Source organism: Pan paniscus, chromosome 1 (assembly GCF_029289425.2).
Source record: "Pan paniscus chromosome 1, NHGRI_mPanPan1-v2.0_pri, whole genome shotgun sequence".
In the NCBI taxonomy this organism is placed as follows: Eukaryota; Metazoa; Chordata; class Mammalia; order Primates; family Hominidae; genus Pan; species Pan paniscus.
Window position 1 is genome coordinate 136,211,740 of NC_073249.2, and position 24,885 is coordinate 136,236,624.

Sequence of the window (24,885 nt, forward strand, 5' to 3'; positions counted from 1 at the left end):
AGAAACCCTGTCTCAAAAACAAACGAAAAACAAACAAAAAAAAACAAGAAACAAAACAAAAATATCTTAAGAAAGATATAGCTTCCCTCAAACCCCTCTTCTCTTCCCCGACATTTTAAAATCTAAGGCATGGCAGAAAAGCAAGTTTAAAGTCTTGGCTGATTGAGGCACAGCCAATTTTGGTTGACTGGGGTTTTCAAGGGCCATGTAAGAGATAATTTTAAGTGGTCAGGAGTCAGCAAGATGTGTAGATATTCATCATATCCAAGGCCTCAGCGTGTGTATGCACCTTAAATTTGGTTTGTTTGAATCAGGATTTGAAGAAGGTTTACCTATTGTATCGGGAGGTATATATATATACCCCCCTCCCACCGCCCCAAAATGGAGTCTTGCCTTGTCGTCCAGGCTGGAGTGCTGTGGCATGATCTCGGCTCACTGCAACCTCCGCCTCCAGGGTTCAAGCAATTCTCCTGCCTCAGCCTCCTGAGTAGCTGGGATTACAGGCGCCTGCTATCATGCCCAGCTAATTTTTGTATTTTTGGTAGAGACGGGGTTTCACCATATTGGCCGGGCTGGTCTTGAACTGCTGACCTCAAGTGATCTGCCTGCCTTGGCCTTCCAAAGTGCTGGGGTTACAGGCGTGAGCCCTGCATCCAGCTAGGAGGTGTATCTTTTGAGTCTCTTAATCTATAGGCTCATCTTCCCATTCTTTTTTTCCCTTGTAATTTATTTGCTATAGAAACTTATTCATTTGTCCTGTAGAGTTTCCCACATACTAGATGCTATTTATTGTATCCTTGTGGTATCATTTAACAGATTTCTCTGTTGCCTGTATTTCCTGGGGGCTGATAATCTTGATTAAGTTCAGATTTGGATTTTTGGCAAGATTGCTTCATAGGTGGTATTTGCTTTTGTCAGGAGACACATAACATCTGTCTCTCTTTTTGTGTCTCTTTTTTTGTGATGTTAGCAACAGTTGACTATCATAGCCTAAATCCATTATTTTTTTGAGAATTGCAAAATGGTGATAATTCTATCATCTCATTGACATTTTTTAGCTACACTACTTTGATGGTAAGAAACTTCCCTTCATCAACTATTTGGTTACCTAGGGTATGACTGGTTTGACTAAAGCAGTCTCCTCCTCCTGTAAGCTTCTCCTCTTTTTTTGGTAAAATACGTTGAATTTTGAAGATAAAGACATCTTCATGGGTTTTCAGTGAGATGCTGGAGTGTAGAGATAAGCTTAAAATGTAGAGATCAGCTTAGAAATGTTGAAGTGTAGAGATCAGCCCAGCCCCCTTCAAACTTCACTTATCATCATCTGCTCTTTTGAAATGGCAATGATAGGGCCGGGTGCAGTAGTTCATGCCTGTAATCCTAGCACTTTGGGAGGCCAAGGCAGGCGGATCACTTGAAGTCAGGAGTTCAAGACCAGCCTGGCCAACATGGCGAAATCCTGTCTCTACTAAAAATATAAAAATTAGCTGGGTGTGGTAGCATGTGCCTGTAATCCCAGCTACTCAGGCGGCTGAGGCAGAAGAATTGCTTGAACCCAGGAAGTAAAGGTTGCAGTGAGCCAAGATCGCACCACTGAACTCCAGCCTGGGCAACAAGAGAGAGACTCTGTCTCAAAATAAATAAATAAATAATAAATGAAATGGCAATGATTGCTTTTTGACCTATGTTAGAGTTGCTTTCATACCTGCCTTATCCCCTCTATTGGATGTAAGCAACTTGAGGGCAAGCTCTATGTTTGATTCTTTATTTTTTAAATATTTTACACTCAACACAGTGCTTGACACATAGTAAGACTTTAGTAAATATATGTCATTTGGAAGAATGAATAACTGAATGATGAAGCCTTGGGGAAAATGCCATTCTCCTAGGGTGATCATTGACAGTGTGGACTGGTAGAAAGTACATTAATCTGGGACTCAGTTGGACTTAAGCTTGAATCAAAGTCTTCTACTTTTTGTTCTTGGTCAAAATGCCCTAATTTCTGGTGTATAAAACAGCGCCTGCCCTAGTGCGCTCACAAAGTTATTGTTAGGATCCAGCAATCCAGTAGGGAGCTGTGGTTTGAGGGTAAGGACTTGGCAGCTGAACAGAGAGCAGTGTGATGGGTGCCCACCGTTTACCCTCTCCAAGCCTGTTAAGTTATCTGTAAAATGAGAATAACAGTAGCTTGTTTCCTCTCCAGGTTGAGGTAAGAATTAATGTATGTTGGCCGGATGTGGTGGCTCATGCTTGTAATCCCAGCTCTTTGGGATGCCGAGGTGGGTGGATCGCTCAAGGTCAGGAGTTCGAGACCAGCCTGGTCAACATGGCGAAACCCCATCTCTACTAAAAATACAAAAATTAGCTGGGTGTGGTGGTGCATGCCTGTAGTCCCAGCTACTCAGGAGGCTGAGGCAGGAGAATCGCTTGAACTTGGGAGGTGGAAGTTGCAGTGAACCGAGATCGTGCGACTGCACTCCAGCCTGGGTGACAGAATAAGACTCCATCTCAAAAAAAAAAGAACAAAAAAAGAATTAATATAATGTATGTATGTTAAGTAAACCTTTAAGAAAAGGTTTTTGTTATTTTTATGTAAAAATGCTTTGTTATTAGAAGTGCTATGCAAATTTATTATTATTAAAAGCAATGCTTCCCATGAACTGTATCTTCTTGGTCTTTAGAATTGTCTTCTGCTTGAAAGTGCTTTGGAAGTGATTAAAAAGATGAGATTGTTGGTTTAGTGCTCACCAACTGAGAATCAACACTGCCAGGATGCCAGTCTGGTTTGACTTGCTTCCTCTGGCCCTGGCGCTGGCTGAGTGCTGGCTAGGGGAGAGGCCCTGGATGAAAGATGTCCTGGCAGCAGGAACATTAACACTCACTCTTGAGCCAGGAGGTAGGCGTTAATGTCTGTAGCTGGATTTCTAGCAGTGGAGATATTTAACACCCTCCCACGATCCAGCAACCAGGCACCCTCTCTTTAAACCTAATTTGGCAAGTGAAAGAGAGAAAGAGTATTTCCAGTTGAGCAGTTGAGAAAGTACATAAAGCTCTATGCCATGAAGACAAAAGCTAGTTATTGGAGGCTGAACATTATATGGAGAAGGAGTCTTTTTTGATTGCATTGTCTAGATAGTTACTCTGGTGGGACTTTTCTTAACAGGTCTCACTCAATATGGGCCAGTGGGGCATGTTGGGAAAGTAGTGGCTCTAGGGCAGTGTAAGGATGTATGAGGTTCAGGACAGGTTGGAAATCCACATCTGAATGCAGCCTGAAATACAATCATGTGACTAGCGTGGTTGCCTGAATGGTTCTGTTCCCAGGAGGACCAGGAGTTCCTTGGCATGGTTGTGGGGGAGAAGGATAAATGGGAGAACTCAGAGGAACCAGTCCCTCAGGAGAAAGAACAGGAAGTAAAGTGCCTCGCCCAAGTTGCCCTGTGAAGCTGAGCCCAACCAGCTTGAGGTCAATTTGGAGGATGCTATGGGCATCCTAGTTACAAAGTTCATGGTAGAAGTCAGGTCACTGCAAGAATGAACAAAAAGCTCCTCTTTTGTCAGGGTTTGACTGACGGCAATGGTGAATTTTGACTTTGACTGAGCTTGAAATGTGCTTGTTTTCTCTCCAAAGCTGAGGCCCATTTGCACAACAAGCAAAAAGACAAGGTAAACAACTTCTGTTTAGACTTTCCAAGGTCTGTTTCTCTAGATGACATCTCAAGAACTCTATGACATCACCTCACCTGGGAGTGAACCCAAACACTGAGGATCCTTTCAACATCCAAAAAGGGTCACTTCTTTGAAATGTGATGACTCCCTAGGACAACTTTCTCATTTAAATTACATAGCTATCAGAGGAGCCCAGGCCAGGAGGTGAAGCAGAGCAAACTCACACTCTTTGACTAGAAAAGCAAATGCATATTTTTGATGAGCCTGCAGTGGCTGCCTTTGCATGCTTGGAATGATGTTTTCTTCCTTTTTGCCTACAAGGAATGTTGTAAGCAGGCATAAACAAATGCCTTCATTATTTATCCTAGTCTCATTGCACTAAATCTTTGTACATGGGAAATTTGCTGTTTTGTTTGGCTAGCAATTGCTTAAGCTAAGGGGCCATGAGAGTCTTTCTCAGGGTTGCATCTTGGGATTGTTCTAGTGCAAGTGAATACCCATTAGACTGAAAGTTGTTATAAAAATTGAAACCATGAGATTGAGTAAAAACTTCTTCATCACTCTTACCTCTGGCATCTTGTAGCCCAGGTTCTACTGTGATTGTAAGAGTAATCGGCCAGGCACGGTGGCTCACGCCTGTAATCCCAGCACTTTGGGAGGCTGAGGTGGGTGGATCACAAGGTCAACAGATCGAGATCAGCCTGGCCAACATAGCGAAGCTCTGTCTCTACTAAAATACAAAAAATAGCCAGGTGTGGTGGCGCGTGCCTGTAATCCCAGCTACTCAGGAGACTGAGGCAGGAGAATCACTTGAACCAGGGAGTCGGAGGTTGCAGTGAACTGAGATTGCGCCACAGCACTCCAGCCTGGTGACAGAGCGAGACTCCATCTCAAAAAAAAAAAAAAAAAAAGAGAAGAAAAAGAAAAAGAATAATCACCTCTCCAATGGGGCTGTGGCCAAGTGTGTCAGAGAGCCCTCGATGAATGTCTTGCTGGAAACCAGACTAATGGGCAGTCTTCTCTCCAAGTTATTTTGTTTTGTTTTGTTTTGTTTCATATTTAGAATTATCCTTCCTAATACAGAAGAAATGGTATAGAACAGCAGGTTTTCCAAATAAAAACTCTGGTTTGGATGATTATTAAATACCTTGTTTTATGTCATGCTAAGAAAAGTCATTGACTACTCTTTCTGCTCTTCCTTTTCGTGAAACTCCCAGAGACTAAGTTAGAGACCCAGATGGAGTGGACATCTAGCCATCTGTCCCGAAGCTGCAACTTTCCTGATTCTCCTTGCTTTCATCAATGAATGGCACCACCATTGTCCTCATACAGGAATATGGATACCTATTCCTGAAGATTCATCCTTTGCTATTCCTCCCAAATATGGCTAGACATTTTCACTTCTGGTTACAGTATCATATTTCAGGGTGCATTCAGATGTAGATTTCCAACCTGTCCTGAACAACATATTAACATTACTCTAGTACAGGCCTACAATCTCCATATGCATCTCAACTCCTCTTTCTGCCACTGCAATGCAGTGCCCATGGCCTATAGTTACCTATGTGGGCTAAATACTATGCTAAGTGTTTTATATGGGTCTTTTCATTTGATGCAAACAATGATGCTAAGAGGTAGGCACTCTTTTTATACCAGTTTCCAGGTACTTTGCTCATGGTCACATAGCTAGAGGAACTGGGATTTGAATCAAGATATTTGCATTTATCATTCCAATTCTTCACCCCTTCCTGTGTCCTTGCCTTTTGCCATGTGACTTTGTAGTTCCCCTATGAAGAGGTGGAATCCATTTTCCTACCCCTTGATTCTAAGCTCAGCCATGTGACTTGCTTTGGCCAATGGGATGATAATGGATGATATAAACAGAAGCTTTTAAGTAATGCTTGTATATTTCTGTTTGCACTCTTGTCCTCTCCCATGACCATGAAGAAAAACATGTCCAGGCCAGCCTGTTGGAGGATGAAAGATTCATTCATCAAATCCAAGTCATTCCAGTTGTCCCAGCCTTGGCTATCTATGGTCAGCTTACAACCAGCCAACCTTCAGACTTGTGAGACCAACCAGGACAGCAGAGCTGCCCAGCTGCCTAGCCTCCAAAATCCATTACATAATAACTTTCAATTATGTCATCTTTCTGCTAAAATCCAACCTATGAATCAGTTAACCAATCTACCCATCTTTTAATAATTCCATGCTGCCTAAAGATGAAGTACAGATTTTTGGGTTCCTTTCTGGCATGTAAAGACTTTAGAAGTAGCCGCTTCACCCTAAAAACAAGTAAAAATCTGACCAAGCTGAAAAATCAATTCTTTTTAGATCTGTCAGGAAGTGAGGTTACAGGGCAAACCATTGCCCTTAAAACCAGGGAAACAGACAGACAGATAAGAGAATGACAACTTACCGAAGTAGAAACCCACAAGCAGAAACCTTTATAGAGACCAGTGCTGGGATAGGAAAACCTGAACTGTAATTGATTAATTACTAAAAGCTCAGTGTGGACAAACCTGTGAATTAAAAACTCTAGGAGGCTCCTCAGACTTTTTCGAGTCTTACTGCCTGGAGCTCTACTATGTTCTCACAGTGAACATCTCCTCATGGTCTGGCAGGGGGATGGAGAAAAAGTGGCCATCTTGAAGTATGCCAGAGCATTCTGTTCTCTTTAACAAGGCCTGCCCTCAAGAGAAATTATTTTACCAGATCCTAACCTATCAGGGGTTTCGACAGACTAACCAAACTGGGGAAAGGGAAATACCTAACTCCAGCAACTTCTATCCACCCTGTTCCATCTAATATGGGGGGAAACTGAGAGTCACTTGTGAAGTTCACAACCTAGAGGCACAGGCTCACTAAAAGACTAAGACCTAATCATAGGACTATAGAATCCTCCCCCTACTCCCCACCCCCACACAACACCTTACTGCTACATCACTAAAGGTCTATTTACTGCAATTCCTCTCATCTAGTATATTATATCCAGACTAAAAAAAAAATTACAATACATACTAAAAGGCAAACAACAACAACAACAAAAAACCCAGCCCCACCCCTCCATTAACCACCCCCCCACCCCCAAAACAACCCAACAAAACACTATCTGAAGAGACACAGCAAGTGTCAGAACCAGACCCTCATGTGGCAGGATTGTTGATATAATTAGACCATAAATTTAAAACAACTACTATTAATGTGCTGAGGGATCTGACAGAAAAAGTAGGCAACATGCAAGAACAGATGGATAGAGAGATGGAAGTTCTAAGAAAGATTTACAAAATACTGGAGAACAAAAACACTGTAAGAGAAGTTAAGAATGTTGTTAATGGGCTTACTAGTAGACTGAATACACTGAGAAAAGAATCTCTGAGCTTGATACTTGGAGATTAAACAATATATTTCTAAATAATTAATGGGCCAAGAGAAATTTTAAAATATTTTAATGAAATGAAATTAAAATTAAAATACATAAAATGTATTTTAAAATGAAAATACATAAAATGTATTTTAAAATGAAAATACATAAAATGTATTTTAAAATGAAAATACATAAAATGTATTTTAAAATGAAAATACATAAAATGTATTTTAAAATGAAAATACATAAAATGTATTTTAAAATGAAAATACATAAAATGTATTTTAAAATGAAAATACATAAAATGTATTTTAAAATGAAAATACATAAAATGAAATTAAAATGAAAATACAACTTATTAAAATTTGTGAGATGCAGTGAAAACAGTGCTTAGAGGAAAATTTATAGCATTGAATGTAGATATTAGAAAAGAAAAAAGATCAACTACTTGTTGATCTTGGATTCTATGCTTTTTACCTGGGTGATGAAATAATATGTACATCAAACCCTCACAACACACAATTTATCTACAGAACCAACCTGCACATGTATCCCTGAAACTAAAATAAAAGCTAAAAAAAGAAAAGCAGAAAGGTCTAAAATGAATCATCTAAGTATCCACTTTAGATACTAGAAAAAAGAAGAGCATATTTAACCTAAAATAATCAGAAGGAAAGAAATTGCAATAACTGGAGCAGAAATCAATGAAATTAAAAACAGGATATCAATAGAGAAAATCAGCCAAACCAAAAACTGGTTCTTTGAAAAGATCAGTAGAATCAATAAGCCAGGCTAGAACAGGATAACTAAGAAAAAAAGAGAAAGGGCACAAATTACTAATATTTGAAATGAAAGTGAGGGGACATCACTACAGATCCCGTGGACGTTAAAAGGATAATAAAGGAATATCATGAACAACTCCATGCCCACAAATTTGATAACTTACATGAAATAGAATAATTCCTTGAATGATACAATCTGCTAAGACTCACACAAGAATAAATAGACAATCTGAATAGGCCTATATCTATAAAATTAAATCAATAATTCATAATATACCCAAACAGAAAGCACTGGGTCTAGATGAGTTCATTAGTGAATTCTACCAAACATTTGAGGAAAAATTGTACCAATTATCTACAACTTCTTTCAGAAGTTAGAAGCAGATGGAACACTTTCTAACACATTCTATGAAGCCTGCATTATTCTACTACCAAAATCAGAAAAGGACATTATGAGAAAAGAAAACTACAGAACAGTATCTCTCAGGAGCATAGATGCAAAATCCTCAACAAAATATTAACAAAATGGAATCCAATAATGTATGAAAGAATTACATATCATGACCAAGTGAGATTTATCCCAGGTATGCAAGATTGGTTCAACATCTGAAAATCAATTAATATAATCCATCACATCGACAAACTAAAAAAGAAAAATTACTTGATAATGTCAGTAGATGTGGAAAAAGCATTTGAGAAAATCCAATACCAATTCATGATAAATTCATCAGACTAGGAATAGAGGGTAAATTCCTCAACTTAATGAAGAATATTTGTAAAAAACCTACAGCTAACATCATACTTAATGGGGAGAAACTAGAAACTTTCTCACTCAGATTAGGAAAAAAGTAAAGGTATCCCCAATCATCCCTGCTTTCCAACATTGCACTGGAAGTCCTAGCTAGTGCAATAAAACAAGGAGAGAAAATTAAATATATATAGATTGGGAAGGAAGAAATAAAACTACCTTTGCTCACAGATTACATGATTGTTTATGTAGAAAATCCAAAAGAATTGACCAAAAAACCCCCAAAAACTCCTAGAACTATTAGGTTGGTACAAAAACCACATGGCAGAAACTGCAATTACTTTTGCACTGACCTGATAATAAGTATGGCAGTAAGGTTGCAGGATACAAGGTTAATATACAAAAGTCAATTGCCTTTCTATATACTGGCAATGAAATGGTGGACTTTGAAATTAAAAACACAATACAATTTACATTAGCACCCTCAAAATGAAATCTAACAAAATATATACAAGATCTATATAAGAAAAACTATAAAACCGATGAAAGAAATCAAAGAACTAAACAAATGGAGAGATATTCCATGTTCATGAATAGGAAGACCAACATTGTCAACATGTCAGTTCTTCCCAGCATGATCTATAAATTCATTGCAAACCCAATCAACATTCTAACAGTTTGCAATACAGTTATTGGCAAACTGACTCTACAGGAGAGGCATAAGACTCAGAATATCCAACACAGTATTGAAAGAGAAGAACAAAGTTAGAAGACTAACACTACCTGACTTCAAGACTTACCATAAAGCTACAGTGTGGTATTGGTGAACAAATAGGCAAATAAATCAATGGAACAGAATAGAGAGCCCAGAAATAGACCCATAGAAATATAGTCAACTGATCTTTGACAACTGATCTTTGACAAAGGCAATACAATGGAGAAAAGATGGACTTTTCAGGAACTACTAAACATCCACATGCAAAAAAAAGAATCTAGACACAGACCTTACACCCTTCACAAAAATCAGCTCACAGACCCAAATATAAAACACAAAACTATAAAACTCTTAGAATGTCATAAATTTGTTAAACATAGTTGCTGCATTGGCTTCAATTTTTGGGGCCTGACATAAGTTCTTTGAAACCCAGTTGTACCCTGTCACCTTTGGCCTCATTAAAACTTTTTCTGTGTGGTTATTTTTAATATAGCCCACTTGTTCCTCATCTCATTAACCCAAAACCCAACACATTCCATAGCTGCTGATTATGATGTCAATACCGAATTGTCAACACCAGAATTATGTGAAAAAATCCCCTACTTTGCATGTTTGTTTGTTTTTGAGACAGGGTCTCACTGTATCACCCAGGCTGGAGTGCAGTGGTGTGACTATGGCTCACTGCAGCCTCAACCTCCTAGGCTCAAGCGATACTCCCACCTCAGCCTCCTGAGTAGCTGGGACCACAGGAGCACACCCCTGTGCCTGGCTAATTTTTGTATTTTTTTTGTTGAGACAGGGCTTTGCCAATTTTGCCTAGGTAGCCAAACTCCTGAGTTCGAGCAATCCACCCACCTTGGCCTCCCAAAGTGCTGAGATTATAGGCATGAGCCACCACACACAGCCTGCCTATGTTTTCTTTAAAGTAGCCAATTCACAGCTCCCATGGGAAAACCTAAGGACTAGCGCCCTTAATAAGGGCATAGTCCCACAGGTCTTCTTTCTCTCCCACTCTCCACCTGATGGTTGAGCTCCCTGCTGCCTCCAGATTTCCTGATGCCTTCCTATCAGCAACCCTAATCTCTCTGGTATCTGTAAGTAATACATTTCTTCTATTTTAGGCGTTCTGGTTTCAATTCCTCATTCCTCATTGTGCTTCACCTGACACAAGCACTTGAACCTAACTTTCCTCCTGGTCAGCCCTCTCCTAGAGGGTGGCTATCTTGGCTTATTGCTACTCTCAAGGGAGAGAGCTCCGGATCAGATTAGAAAAAAATCACAATGTAGAAGATAACATGGGACAAAATGTAGATTGCCTTGGGTTTAGCAATGACTTTTTACATATAATACCAAAGGTGTGATACATGCAAGAGATAATAAGCTAGACTTTATTAAAAATAAAAATGTCAGCCGGGTGCGGTGGCTCATGCCTATAATCCCTGAACTTTGGGAGGCCAAGGCGGGTGGGTCATGAGGTCAAGAGATCGAGACCATCCTGGCCAACGTGGTGAAACCCAGTCTCTACTAAAAATACAAAAATTAGCTGGGCGTGGTGGTGCTTGCCTATAGTCCCAGCTACTCAGGAGGCTGAGGCAGGAGAATCGCTTGAACCCAGGAGGCGGAGGCTGCAGTGAGCTGAGATCATGCCACTGCACTCCAGCCTGGTGACAGAGCGAGACTCTGTATCACAAAAAAAAAAAAAAAAAAAAAAAAAGAGAGAGAGAGAAAATGAACAACTTAATTTAAAAATGGACAAAACACTTGAACAGACACCCTGCCAAAGAAGATACACAGATGGCAGATAAGCAAAATAAAAGATGCTCCACATCACATGCCATTGAGGAAATGCAAATTTAAACAACAATGAGATACCACTACATGCCTATTAGAATGGCCAAAATCCAGAACACTGACAACACCAAATGCTGGCAAGGATATAGAACAATGGGAATTCTCATTCATTGCAGGTGGGGATACAAAATGATACAGCCATTTGGAAGACAGCCTGTTTTTTGTTGTTGTTGTTTTGTTTTGTTTTGTTTTTTTACAAAACTAAACATACTTCTACCGTATGATCCAGCCATTGAGTTCCTTGGTGTTTTCTAAAAGAAATGGAAATCACCTTTACACAAAAATCTGCACATAGATATTTATAGTAGCCTTATTCATAATTGCCAAAACATGGAAGCAACAAGTTGTCCCTCAGTAGGTGAATGGATAAATAAACCATGGTACATCCAGACAATGGAATATTATTCAGCATTAAAAAGAAATGACTATCAAGCCATGAAATGACATGGAGTTACCTTAAACAAATATTACCAAATGAAAGAAGTAAATCTGAAAGGTTACATATTGCATAATTCCAGCTATATGACATTCTGAAAAAGGCAAAACTATGGATACAGTATAGAGGTCTCAGTGGTTGCCAGGAGTTGGAGAGAGGTAGGAATGAATAGGGGAAGCATGGAGGGTCTTCAGGGCTGTGAAACTATTCTGTATGATATTATAATGGTGGATGCATATCATTGTACATTTGTCCAAATCCGTAGAATGTACAACATCAAGAGTGAACCCTAATGCAAACTATGGACTTTGGATGATAAAAATGTGTCCGTGGAGGTTCATCAATTGTAACAAATGTACCACTCAGGTGTGGGATGTTGAGAATGGGGGAGGCTGGCTGTGTGTATGTGAGGTCAGGGAGCATATGGGAACTCTCTATACTTTCTACCTCAATTTTGCTGTGACCTTAAAACTGCTTTACAAAATAAAGTTTATTTAAAAGGCGGGGGAGGGGAAACAAAGAAAACAAATCACTAACAACAACAACAACAACAAGATTAAGTACAGATCCTGAGCCTTGACAGAGCAGCCCCAGAAACCTTTGCTTTCTCAAGGTCCCATCACAAACCTCTGCTCTAGCCTAAGCAGCCTATTTAAGGTGCCCCAAATATCCCTTGTCCTTTCCCAGCATCTTCCCAGCTCACAATGTCCTCTTCCCCCACTCCTACCCTGTCACTCAACCACATTCTTCAGTGTTCAGTGTTGGTTCTACCCCTCTGGGAGAACTTCTTAACTCATCCTCACTAGAAGGGATGTCTCCGGCCTCTGCACTCCCCTGCACCTGGGCCAGTCATCTGGCTCTTAACGTTGGCTACCCTGTGGAGTTAGATAGAGCACATGGTTTTTATGGATGTGTAGTAGTTCTCTAGTGTGCAAATTCTTTCAGAACATGTATTTTGCTGTATGATTTGTCATTGCCCTCAGACTTGTTCGTATTTAATTCAAGGATTAAATCAAAATATCAAAACTTACGTTAAAATTTCAAAGCAATAAGTGGCCACAAAGCTTCCACACTGGAAGATGCATCTCACAGTCCCTCAGTGTTATAGTGTCACTGGTGGGAATGACTCTGAAGCAGCATGCAGAGCCACCTTCTGGGCTCCAAGGTGATGAGCCCCTGGGAGTTACTATTCCTGCCTCCTTAGTGAAGACCTCGGGCTCTTCAGGATTTTCTAAGGGGGTCGCTTTAGTCTGTAAAACCTTACATGGCTTACTACCAGAGGGGTCACCCCTCTGTATGCTCACCCTGGGAAGAGTGAGATGAATTCACTTCCAAGACTAATGATCTGAGAGCCTTTTCCTGGGGCAGCAGGCTCTCCGATCTGGCAGCTGTCCTCTTCCCCTGTTGCTCTGCTGCACTGATTTGCAACTAGGCAGATTTGACGGTGGGGGTGGGAGAGAGCGTGCAGAAGCGCCCCCACTGACCTCATGTCCCCTTCCCCACCTAGCCTCAATCACACCCATACTGACTGAGAACCATGGCTCCAACAGTTAAGCCTTTAAGGTGAGGGAACACTGTTTTCTCAACTAGGCATATTCTGCTAGAAATATCAGATCCTTTTCAGTGTACCTTAATTTTACAAATATTTCAGGTGAAAGTTACTTTGCCCTTGCCCCAAATTACCTGAGCCATGATCTCAATCTGATAATTTTATTTTAATAGTCCCAACCTTAAAATGTTCAAATCCACCTTATTCTGTAGAGAAGTCCATGTGTCTACAGAAACACCATGTTTCTTTGTCCTTGTGAGTCTGAATAATTAAACAGGATTTTGATGGCGTGTGTGCCATGTGTATTTATTGTGCACACAGGTAGATACATGCATAACATATTAATTGAATTATTTTAAAAGCATAAATATTTTGCTGGGTTACAGAAACACACACTAAATATCTAAATCTACAAACTGCTGACAAACAGCACCTTTTCTAACAAAAGAGAGCAGTTTAATAACAGTGTTAGAAAGCTGGCAATATGTTTGCTAAAATCTTTAATTAGGGACAGGCTTTCCCAGAGGCTTCTGAAGGCAAAAGGTGTAAATGGAGAAACTGTCCCAGCCTGCATGCTCCACGGTGGCTGTGTTCCGAGCACAGATGGGCTGGTGAGGAAACTGTGAATGGACAAATGATAACAGACTACTCTGTAATTCCAACATCAGCTCATTAGCAATCTGTCAGAGATTTTAATATTTATACTGGTAAAAATGCAGAAATCACACGATCATTACGCGACAGTGTGTGCGTCTCACTGAAAAGGCCATTATCAACGGATTGGCATAATGGCTATTAATAAAACAAAAATGTCGCGGGAAGCACAGGCATTTGGATGCTTTGTGCTCGTTAGAAAATGATGATTTTGTGTGCTTTTAGGCCATAACAGGAAGCTGAGATAACAATGGTTTCATGATGGAAATCATTAATAAATAAACAACCAGGCCAGCATGGTGGAAAATGTGAAGGACATGAAGCCATACCAGTTTCCAAAAGATGAACGGTGACATTTCTCAGTTCTGAAAAATCCTCTGTGTCAGCAACTTTAAATTCCCTTGGATCACAAACCTGGTTTCCAAATGATTTTAAACTTGCTAGTCAGCAGGTTCAAATAGTTGCCATTGAAAACATATCTATTTAGAATGCATGTACACAATGAGCTGAAACTGATGAAGAATCAGGGTTTAGTCTCTGAAGGGAGAAAGAGAATGAACATTTATGAGGTATCTATTGTATGCCAAGTAGTTTATATTTGGAATCTTGTTTAATTTTCACAACAATCGAGTGAGATATTTCTCCCATTTTACAGGTGTAGAAGTAGCTGAGCCCCAGAGAGATTATGTGACTTCATGAAGATAGTACGGCTGGTTAAGTGGAGACAATTTTATTTGAACTCGGTTCTTTACGGTTGCAAACCTAATCTTTTTTTCCATTGCATTATACTGCCTTTCAAGTTGTCTATCATGTACACTGGGGAGTAGCCTTTTAGGATCCTCATTACCTTACTATGGACAGGCACAAGGGCCCCAGAGACTCAGGGCTCAACTTATATGAAGGCATCCTTTTTTATTTTATTTTTTTTTTGAGATATGGTTTTGCTCTGTCTCCCAGGCTAGACTGCAGTGGTGTGATAACAGCTCACTGTGGTCTCAACCTCCCAGGCCTCAGCCTCCCAAGTAGCTGGTCTGACAAAGCCATCCAATTTTAGTGGCACAAATGGACACTGACTTATTTGAAGTATATACTTTAAAATTTCTTTTTGGGGAATAGTTCTGCTTCAATATTGAGAAATGTCTGCACCTGATACAAAGAGTTAAGCTAATGATCTGTGAAATCTAGTCAAAAAATTTTCGAAAGAAAAGAGTTCTTATATTATGATTCTATAAAGCTTAAAAATAAGTCAGGACAATGAAAACGGTTAGAAATCAGGATGATGATTTCCCCTGGAGAGAACAGTGACTGCAAGCAGGCACAGGGGGACTTCTGGGATCCGGGTATTGCTCTATTTCTTTTCTTTTTCTTTTTCTTTCTTTTTTTTTGAGATGGAGTCTTGCTCTGTTGCCCATGCTGGAGTGCAGTGGCATGATCTTGGCTCACTGCAAACTCTGCCTCCCAGGTTCAAACAATTCTCCTGCCTCAGCCTACTGAGTAGCTGGGATTACAGGCATCTGCCACCATGCCTGGCTAATTTTTGTATTTTTAGTAGAGACAGGCTTTCACCATGTTGGCCAGGCTGGTCTCGAACTCCTGACCTTGTAATCTGCCCGCCTCGGCCTCCCAAAGTGCTGAGATTACAGGCATGAGCCACTGAGCCTGGCCTTGCTCTATTTCCTGATCTAAATGCTGGTTACACCACTGTGTTAACTTTGTGAAATTTTGTTGAGTTTGTAAATTTAGGATTTGAACACATTCCTGCATGTATATCCTACTTCCGTAGCATTTACCAGAAAAAATAGAGGACAAAATTTTTTTCCTAACATGATTTAAATTGGAGTCCTGCCTGTTCAATTTTCGTATTTTGTGGCCATGGGCAAAATTATTCTTTTATGTGAAGCTTGTAATTGGAAGTCCTCCTTCTGGAGTTTGGAGACTATAAGCTGGGGAATACGTCTCCCTTGTCCATGTGGGTGAGTATGTGTATGCTCATTTAAACGTGCTCATATCCTGGAAATGGAGAAATACCTGTGTTCTTTTACTGCCATCTTTCAAATTCCTGAGAAACCTAAAATGGGAATGGAATGTTAGTCAAGTGCAAATTTTATACAAGTGAGCTTGGGGATGGAGCTGTCTTATTTGGTGACCCCTTATTGGTAGCAATTTCCGGTGCAAATGGCAAGGGCAGGCACCCTCTCCTCTCAGGAACCAACATCTCCAGCCAGCATGTTGAACTCACTCTCACCTTGTGTCTTCGCCCCATCCCTGCTCAGTTCTTATTGCCAGGCTCTGCTGGAAGAGCCAAGGCAGGAGGATGTCTGCATCCCACAGACATCTGAAGGGCTGATTCTGAGGGCTCTTGAACAGACTCAACCTATTCATTTGTGCCTCAAACATATTTCCTACCTTACAGTACATGCCTATCTTAATGATCTAAACTTTTTTTTAATCACCAAGATAACTACAAACAAGGTAGATTGTTGAAATGCTGCACTGCATTCACTAGGTCACTTCTGGAACTTTATCTTAAGGAAATCATTAGACAAGTTTGCAAAGATATTTCTCAACGTGTGGTTTGAGGACTCCCAGTATCCATATCGCCTGTAGTGCTTGATAAAATGCAGCTTCCTGGGTCTTATGCCTCTCTTATTGAAGATGTGAGGCTCATGCATCTATATTTTAAAAGAGTCTCAGATAATTCTTAATCACATTTAAGCTTGAGGATCACTAATGTACAGGGATGTTATTGCAATATTATTTAAAAGAGTAACAAAAGGGAGCAGGGAGCCTAAATGTTCATCAGAGGAGGATTAGTTAAAATAATGATGATACAATGACATTCTGCAGCTTTAAATATGTAATATAGATCCATATTTATTGACATGGAAAAATGTTCACAGTATATTGCTGGATGCAAAAAAGGACATGTTGTCTGATAATATTTTTGTTTCTAAATATGCATTTGGGTGAGGCCAGAATATCAACAGTGCTTATCTCTGGATGATACTTTTATTTTTCATTGTTTTCTCCTATGTTTTCTGTTTGTTTTTTTGTTTTGCAGTAAGCATTTGTTACTTTTATAATCAAATAATTCCAATAAAGCTATTATAAAAACCAGAAAAAGAAAACTATTTGATTTCCTAAGCAAGTACTTCCAGTGTACTATTCCAGTGAAATTTGTGTATGGTTAATTCAGAAGATCGCAATAGCTGTCTGATCCTCTTAACATATGAAATATCTAAAAGACATGTCTGTGTTGGTCCATGAGATCAGTCAATATTGCCAATGGAGTAAAACCTTCTGAACCCAAGAGTGACTTTATAGCTGATGTTTATATCACAGATATTTTTACTCATTAGAACTAGTGCTTTTTGCAGGGGATAAGAATGGTGAAGAGGGCTGGGAAATGCATATTGTGATTTGGGGAAGTGTATCTGGTGCATAAAGACTGTCCAACTCTTGTATTTAGAAGATTTGCAGCAGTGGAAGAGTCCTGAAGAAATCGAAGGGTCAGTGAACTGCAGTTGTATCCCGCTTTTTATGCTTGCTTTCAATCCTTTACCCTTAAAAGTGTTTTGTTCTTCTTCTTCAGCTTTGTCTTCTAATGAAAAAGATAGGGAATGAGATCCACTGAAAATTCCAGGATTTTGCCTCTCAGAACACAATCTTGAGAGTACACTTTTCCTAATCCAATCTGTTTTAAATGTTGTCAGGAAGTGCCATAATTGGTTGTGGTAAATGACACTGGAACCACATTGCTACTCACTCTGGAAATGATATGAGCTCAGCGTGCTGCTGATCAAATGCATTTCTGCATTAAAACTATTACAGGCGGAATGCCTCAATGGGATTCTTTCCTCCTAATAGTTTTCCAGGGTTTGTGCTGAAAGGGTTCTGTCAATCAAGCCTGAAAATCAGCTTAACACTCTGACTTGGGTTAATAAAATGCAGCTGCCGGGATCTCAGCTCAGAGGCCACTGTTCCCTGGTTCCAACATTATCAAGCCCCACTAAAAATGCCTCATTATAATTGATACTCACTGATAATACACTTTTTTTTATTGCAAAGAATGCCTCCAGAAAGACTTTGCCTTACATAAAGCCTGCTAGAAGAGAGACCCCATATCAAAGACAGATAGCTAAGAGGAAGTAGTACAGGCTAAATGTATTTTCACAAGTACCCTGGGGACAGACTTGGTGCAGATTCTGACTTTCCTGGGTGGCTTGGATAATGCACCAAGAATTGATACTGAAATAAGGATATGGCCCAGATTATATGGTTGTGAAAGAGGCTCTGATAGCACTGTCACCAATTAATGGGAATATGAGATTCCAAATGAAAAGACTTATTTTACTAAGGAAAACAAGATGTCATAATGCAGAAAGCCCATGACAACTGACATGCCAGTGAGAAGAGAAAACGTCCCTTGAACCACTAAGTCACTGCTTTGCTGGAGAGTCCATATCACTGTCTCTTAGTTCTTCTAAGATTCAGACTTCTGGGCCAGTTGATTCTAACTCTCTTCAAATAGAAATATTTCTCCTCTAGTTTCATGGACAGAGGCACTCACACTCACAATTCTGGGCCAATTGATTCTAACTCTCTTCAGATAGAAGAGAAGGGAGAAGGAAACGGTTTTTCGTGGCTGGTAGAGCTATTGTTAGGAAAGCTTTAAGGAGGTACTTTGGGCACAGTCTTCTTCACACAACCAAAATGGCTCTGGTGGCTGCAGGATCACATGATATTATGAGGGAACGCTTGACTCCATTACATTTGCTTCACATTCCCTTTCAAACATTAATTGCCTGAATTTCCCTGGTCAAGTGAAAAAAAAAATAGGCATACACACATTTATCATGTTATTGTTTTATTACTTTGGCTGTACTTCTTCCAAATGTGTTTTTATTCAGGTTATATATTCTACCACACACTGCCCCCATGTGCAGTGAGGAGCAGACCCCTTACACTCTCCTTAGGATGATTTATGACTGATACATATTGAGGACTTGTGTGCTGCAGCCTGTACTGAGCTCTTCATAAACATTCTCTCCACCTGATCCCCATATGACTGTGTGAAGTTGATAATGTTCTTTTTAGTCCTAATTTACAGGGAAATTGAGTAAGAGGAAGGTTGAGTAACTTGCTCCAGATTATCCAGCTGGTGAGCAGATCCTGACCTGGTCTATCTACAAAGCACTGCTCCTTCACTGCTATTCTCTACACCTGCTGGCTGATGATGTTCTATACTCGAGCTTCTCCCAGTATGAATTAGTGGCCTATAGTCAGTAGTTTCTACATGTGGCATTTCTAGGAAAAGGAACTATCCCTATTCCCAGAACAAGCCCTAGGTTACACTTGGATCCAGGCCTACTTTGAGAGATTGTTGCCACGGAAGGGGAGACAGCCTACTAAAGACAGAGCTCTAGCTTCAAAATTGGAGAGATCAGCTTTCAATTTTGGCTTTCATATTTACTAGCTGTGTGATCTAGGTCAAATAATTTAACCTGTCTGAACTTCAGCAACCCAGCACTATATTTAACGTGGAGAGAGCTAAAAAGTCATTAGGGACATACGAGCCCTAGATTACACTTAGGCTCTGTGCTTCTAAAAATCCGACTCCTCTGGGGAGTCGGAAGTGAGAATACAATGAGTGTGTTTGGGAGAAAGATATAACAGAGTTGATAAAAAGTGGGCAATAGTGATGCTACCCACCTCTCCTAAGCAGACCTCACCAGTTGATCAGGGCACCATTTTGTGATGAGTCTGGTTTCAGTGTCAGAATTCTTCTCAAGGGTTCCAAGCAGTTCAATGGAGTTGGTGCTCAGAAAGAATCCTATTTATTATCCCATGCATAGGGATATCGAAATAGGATCTGCACATGGGGAGGAGTAAAATAATAAGGTAAAGGATCTGAAAAAGAAAAAAAGAAGTGAAACTGTGAAACCTGAACATTATTTTTATCTCATTTTGTTTATGATTTAAAAAATAATCCTTCTCACATTAATAAAAGTGGATTTCATAGTAGGAGTGGGATCCTCAGTTGGAAACTAACACTGGTGACTACTTTACATAGATTATCACCTGTGAGCAGTAAAACAGCCCAGGAAGGGAAGATTAGTAGCCCCATGATACAACTGAGGAAACTGAGGCTCAGAAAAGTAGAGTAACTTGCCCAATACCACATAATTATCGAGTGGGACCGTCTAGCACCAAATGTGGCCCTCTTTCCACAACACCGTCACAGGACCATGCAACACTGAGTTCTAGGCCTTTTGCAGTTAACTCAAACCCATCTATTTTCCCCTGGCTTCCCTGGGTTCCCAGTAGCTGGGCCCACTGATCTCTCTACCTGCCATGGTAGAGAGGGGTTTGAGACAGAGCCAAGGGGTTTGAGACAGTGTTCCCTGCAAAGTATTGCAGGAAATTTGATACTAGAAAAAGGTCACTTAATGTAATTCCACTTAAAATGGGTTTCCCAAGTTCTACTGTATTAAAAAAAAAAGAGGTTGGACTAGGACCTTGTCTTGAAAATGAAATGAAAATTTATGAAAATAGGTGTTCTAGGAATTAAATCTGTGGCAACTGTGTAATTCATGAATGAATGAATAATAAACAATAAGTCTAACTTGAGGACTTCACTTTTTTATTTTTATAGATTTAGAGGGTACATGCACGGTTTTGTTTTGGATATATGTGTAATGGTGAAGTAACTGTAATTTGAGGAAACAAATTACCTCAAGTCTTTGTGGCATAAAATAATGAAGTATTATTATGCTCACAGATTCTGTGGGTCAGGAACTCAGCCTGGGCACGGCACATGACTCTATGACTCTTCACCATCACTTTCATTGATGTCAAGAAATCCTTCTCACCTACTTAGCTTTGTAACTGTAGTAACTCTGATCATGAGTATTTCTCTTAGGAATTTCCCGACTTTAGCTCTGCCTCGTCCCTCCCTGATTGCAGTGCCTTATCCCTATGCACTGCACTTCGGGGTTATTTCTCCTTCCGTAAGCTTAGTTCTGCCCCTTGCATCTGACTACGCTCTGTGCCTTCAGCTAGCCTTCATTCTGTTTCTGGCATCTGTCTTGACCCCTATGGCCCTGCTTTGTTTAAGGCAGTTCTCTTCCTTGGGGCCTGGACCCTGCCATAGGACCAACCCAATAGGTTGAACCTGTCCCCTGTGGAGAGATGGCCCTGGCCCTGTCTGCCAACCTGGGCTCTGAGCCATTCCCTTGTTTTCCTTTTCCTCTTCTCAGCTCACATATTGGGGCACTTTGCTCGAATGAGCTCAAGGAAGGAAAACACCTAGTCCCACGGCTGACTCACAATGGGCACTAAATTAAATGCTAGAATTCCCTTGCTCAGCAAGGCCCCTGACTGGAAATGGCCACATTCCCTGGACACTGGGTCTTGACCACTTATCAGAACCCATTCTATCTATGCTGCCCATGCCTCCAGCTCCAGTGCGTTGATTTTTGAATCAGCCTTTCCCCTCATAGTGTCTGCATTACTGCTGAGAGGTCTGCTGAACCTAATCACAGATCTTCCTCAGACACCTTGAAACAAATGTCTGAAGAGCCCAGAACAATTTCACACTAAAATTCTCTTTCACTCAACAAAGATATATTGATGATTCAGGCGCTGGGCTTCTGAGGTTCCAGGCCTAGACTAGAAACTGGCGATACTGTGGTGAACACAGTTCCAGCCTTGCCTCTCCTGTTACCCTTCAACTCTTGCTGGCCAGGCGTGGGGTGGCTCATGCCTGTAATCCTAGCACTTTGAGAGGCCAAGGTGGGTGGATCACTTGAGGTCAGGAGTTTGAGACCAGCCTGGCCAAGGTGAAACCCCGTCTCTACCAAAAATACAAAAAATTAGATTACAGGTGCACGCGTGGTGGTGTGCACCTGTAATCCCAGCTACTCGGGAGGCTGAGGCAGGAGAATTGCTTGAACCTGGGAGGTGAAGGTTGAAGTGAGCTGAGATCGTGCCACTGCACTCCAGCCTGGGCCACAGAGCGAGAGTCCATCTCAAACAACAAACAAACAAACAAAAAAACCTCTTGCCCCCACCCCCATTCCAGGGAACCATGCACAGTTCCTACACTCTCTACTCCTATCCTCTGCCATCTTCAGCCAGTCCTGCTTTCTACTCTTGTTCTAATTGCTTTTCTGTGTCCTCTATTTGACATCCACACAAGAGAAGAGTGTGTCTTCTCCCCACTCCACTGAATCAGTGCTGGGATGATATTCCTTTAGAACTCGACTGTTCCTTTCCAAAGTTTCTAAAGTCCTCAAGTGAGAGTTGAGTAAGAGACACTGGAGACTTCAAAAGGTGGGAGAGTGGGAAGGAAGTAAGGGATGAGAAATTACTTATTGGGTACTGACATGGTTTGGCTCTGTGTCCCCACACAAATCTCATCTTGAGTTGTAATTCCCATGTGTAATCCCCACATGTCAAGGGAGGGAAGTGATTGGATTATAGAGGCAGTTTCCCCCATGCTGTTCTCGTGACAGGGAGTCTCACGAGATCTGATGGATTTGCAAGTGGCAGTTTTTCCTGTGCTCACACTTCTCTCTCCTGCTGCTTTGTGAAGAAGGTGTCTGCTTCCCCTTCTGCCATGACTGTAAGTTTCCTGAGGCCTCCCAGCTCCCTGCCATGTGGCACTGTGAGTCAATTAAACCTCCTTTGTTTATAAATTACCCAGTCTCAGGTAGTATCTTCATAGCAGTGTGAAAATGGACGAATACAGGTACAATGTATACTTCTTGAGTGATGGTTACACTAAAAGCCCAGACTTCACCACTACACATATATCCAGTAACAAAACTGTGCGTGTACCCTCTAAATCTACAAATATAAAAAGTCCTCAAGTTTGACTTATTGTTTATCATTCATTCATTCATTCACCTATCAAATATATGTTGTGGCTTAAAACAACAACAATTTGTTAACTTACAGTTATGGAGGTCAGAAGTCTAAAGTGGGTCTCACTTGACAAAAGTCAAGATTTTGACAGACCCGTATTCCTTTCTGGAGACTCTAGGGGAATCTGTTTTCTTGCCTTTTCTGGCTTCTAGAACCTGCCTACATTCTTTGGCTAGTGGCCCCCTTCCATCCTCAAAGCCAGCAGTGGCTGGTCAAGTCTTTCTCATGATGTTATCTTTCTGGTTCTGACCCTTCCATCTCCCTCTTCGCCATTACGGACCCTTTTGATAACATTAGGCCCACCTGGATAATCCAGGATAAACTCTTTATTTTAAAATCAGCTGATCAGTCACCTTAATTCCATCTGCAACCTTAATTCCTTTTTGCCGTGGAACATAGCATACTCACAGGTCCCAGGGTATAGGACATAGACATCTGGGGGCAAGGGACAAGGTTGTGCCTACCACTCCTACTCTTAGAGTTTTTTTATTTAGTATGTTCATGGAGGGGCCCAGGAATTTGCATTTCTAACAAGTTTTCAGATGATACTGATGCTAATGATCCAGGAACACACTTTGAGAACCACTGGTGATATGGTTTGGGTTTGTCCCCGCCCAAGCCTCATGTCAAATTGTAATCCCCAATGTTGGAGAAGGGGTCTGGTGGGAGGTGATTGGGTCATGAGGGTGGATTTCCCCCTTGCAGTTCTCATGATAGTGAGTGAGTTCTCACGAGATTTCGTTGTATAAAAGTGTGTTGCACTTCCCCTTCACTCTCTCTCTCTCCTGCCCCAGCCATGTGAAGATGTGCTTGCTTCGCCTTCCATCATGACTGAAGTTTCCTGAGGCCTCCCCAGCTATGCTCCCTATACAGCCTGCAGAACGGTGAGCCAATTAAACCTCTTTTCATTATAAATTACCCAGTCTCAGGTATTTTCTTTTTTTTTTTTCTTGAGATGAAGTCTTGATGTGCTGCCCAAGATAGAGTACAGTGGCACAATCTCGGCTCACTGCAACCTCCGCTTCCCGGGTTCAAGCAATTCTCCTGCCTCAGCCTCCTGAGTAGCTGGTATTACAGGTGCATGCCACCACATCTGGCTAATTTTTTTTTTTTTGTATTTTTAGTAGAGATGGGGTTTCGCCATGTTGGCCAGACTAGTCTCGAACTCCTGACCTCGTGATCTACTCACCTTTGCCTCCCAAAGTGTTGGGATTACAGGCGTGAGCCACTGCGCCTGGCCTCAGGTATTTCTTTACAGCAGTGCAAAAATGGATTAATACAACTGATTTAGAAACTCTATTCACTTAACATTTTAATTCATTTAGTTCTATGTGCCCAACACTATAGCAGATGCTGGGGATGGTGCCTGCCAATTTAAAAAAGCCCATAATCTAACAAAGGGAACAAACAATTTCAATTTGGTGTAATATATATTCTAAGAGTGCAGATGGAAAGTGCTAAGTGTGCAAAGTGGTAAGCATTCCTAGAAGACAGAGCAACTAACAGGAGCAAGGGAGGCTTCACAGTGTAGGTGACATTGGATATTAAAAAATAAGGAGGACTTTGGGAGGCTGAGGTGGGTGGATCATGAGGTCAAGAGATTGAGACCATCCTGGCCAACATGGTGAAACCCCATCTCTACTAAAAATACAAAAATTAGCTGTGTGTTGTGGCACGAGCCTGTAGTCCCAGCTACCCAGGAGGCTGAGGCAGGAGAATTGCTTGAACCCAGGAGGTGGAGGTTGCATTGAGCCAAGATCGCGCCACTGCACTCCAGCCTGGTGACAGAGTGAGACTCTGTCTCAAAAAATAAAATAAAATAAAATAAATAAATAAAAAATAAGGAGGAGATTTCTAGAGAGTTGATGGGGGTAGAATATTGCAGGTACTGGGAATACCATATGAAAAAGAGCATGACGTGTGTAGGGAATGGGGAGTAGCTCTGTGTAGTTGGAGTGGATAGTTCATTGCAGTGTAGAAAACTTGGGAGATGACACTAGAAAAATAACATATGCCACATTAAGGAATAGAGTGGGCCTGTCTGAGTTGCCTGCCCAGCCCACACTGTCTTCTCTGAGAACATTCTTCTCTACAGCTTCCACTGAAGATGTGGGCCTCCACCGCTGTCATGTTTTGTCCATATAACCTCACCCCTTCATGGTCACAGCCAATTGAGCATTTGGCTC

General features: G+C 41.0%; 1 long non-coding RNA gene across 1 annotated transcript in view; it reads left to right on the forward strand.

Moving 5' to 3' along the window:
• The window catches only part of LOC106635028 (uncharacterized), a 68,652-nt gene that overhangs the window by 38,699 nt on the left and 5,068 nt on the right, over nucleotides 1-24,885 (forward strand). The window contains exon 2 of the long non-coding RNA XR_001338388.3: nucleotides 23,494-23,583. This is a non-coding gene — a long non-coding RNA (uncharacterized LOC106635028). The remainder of the gene's footprint in view (nucleotides 1-23,493; nucleotides 23,584-24,885) is intronic.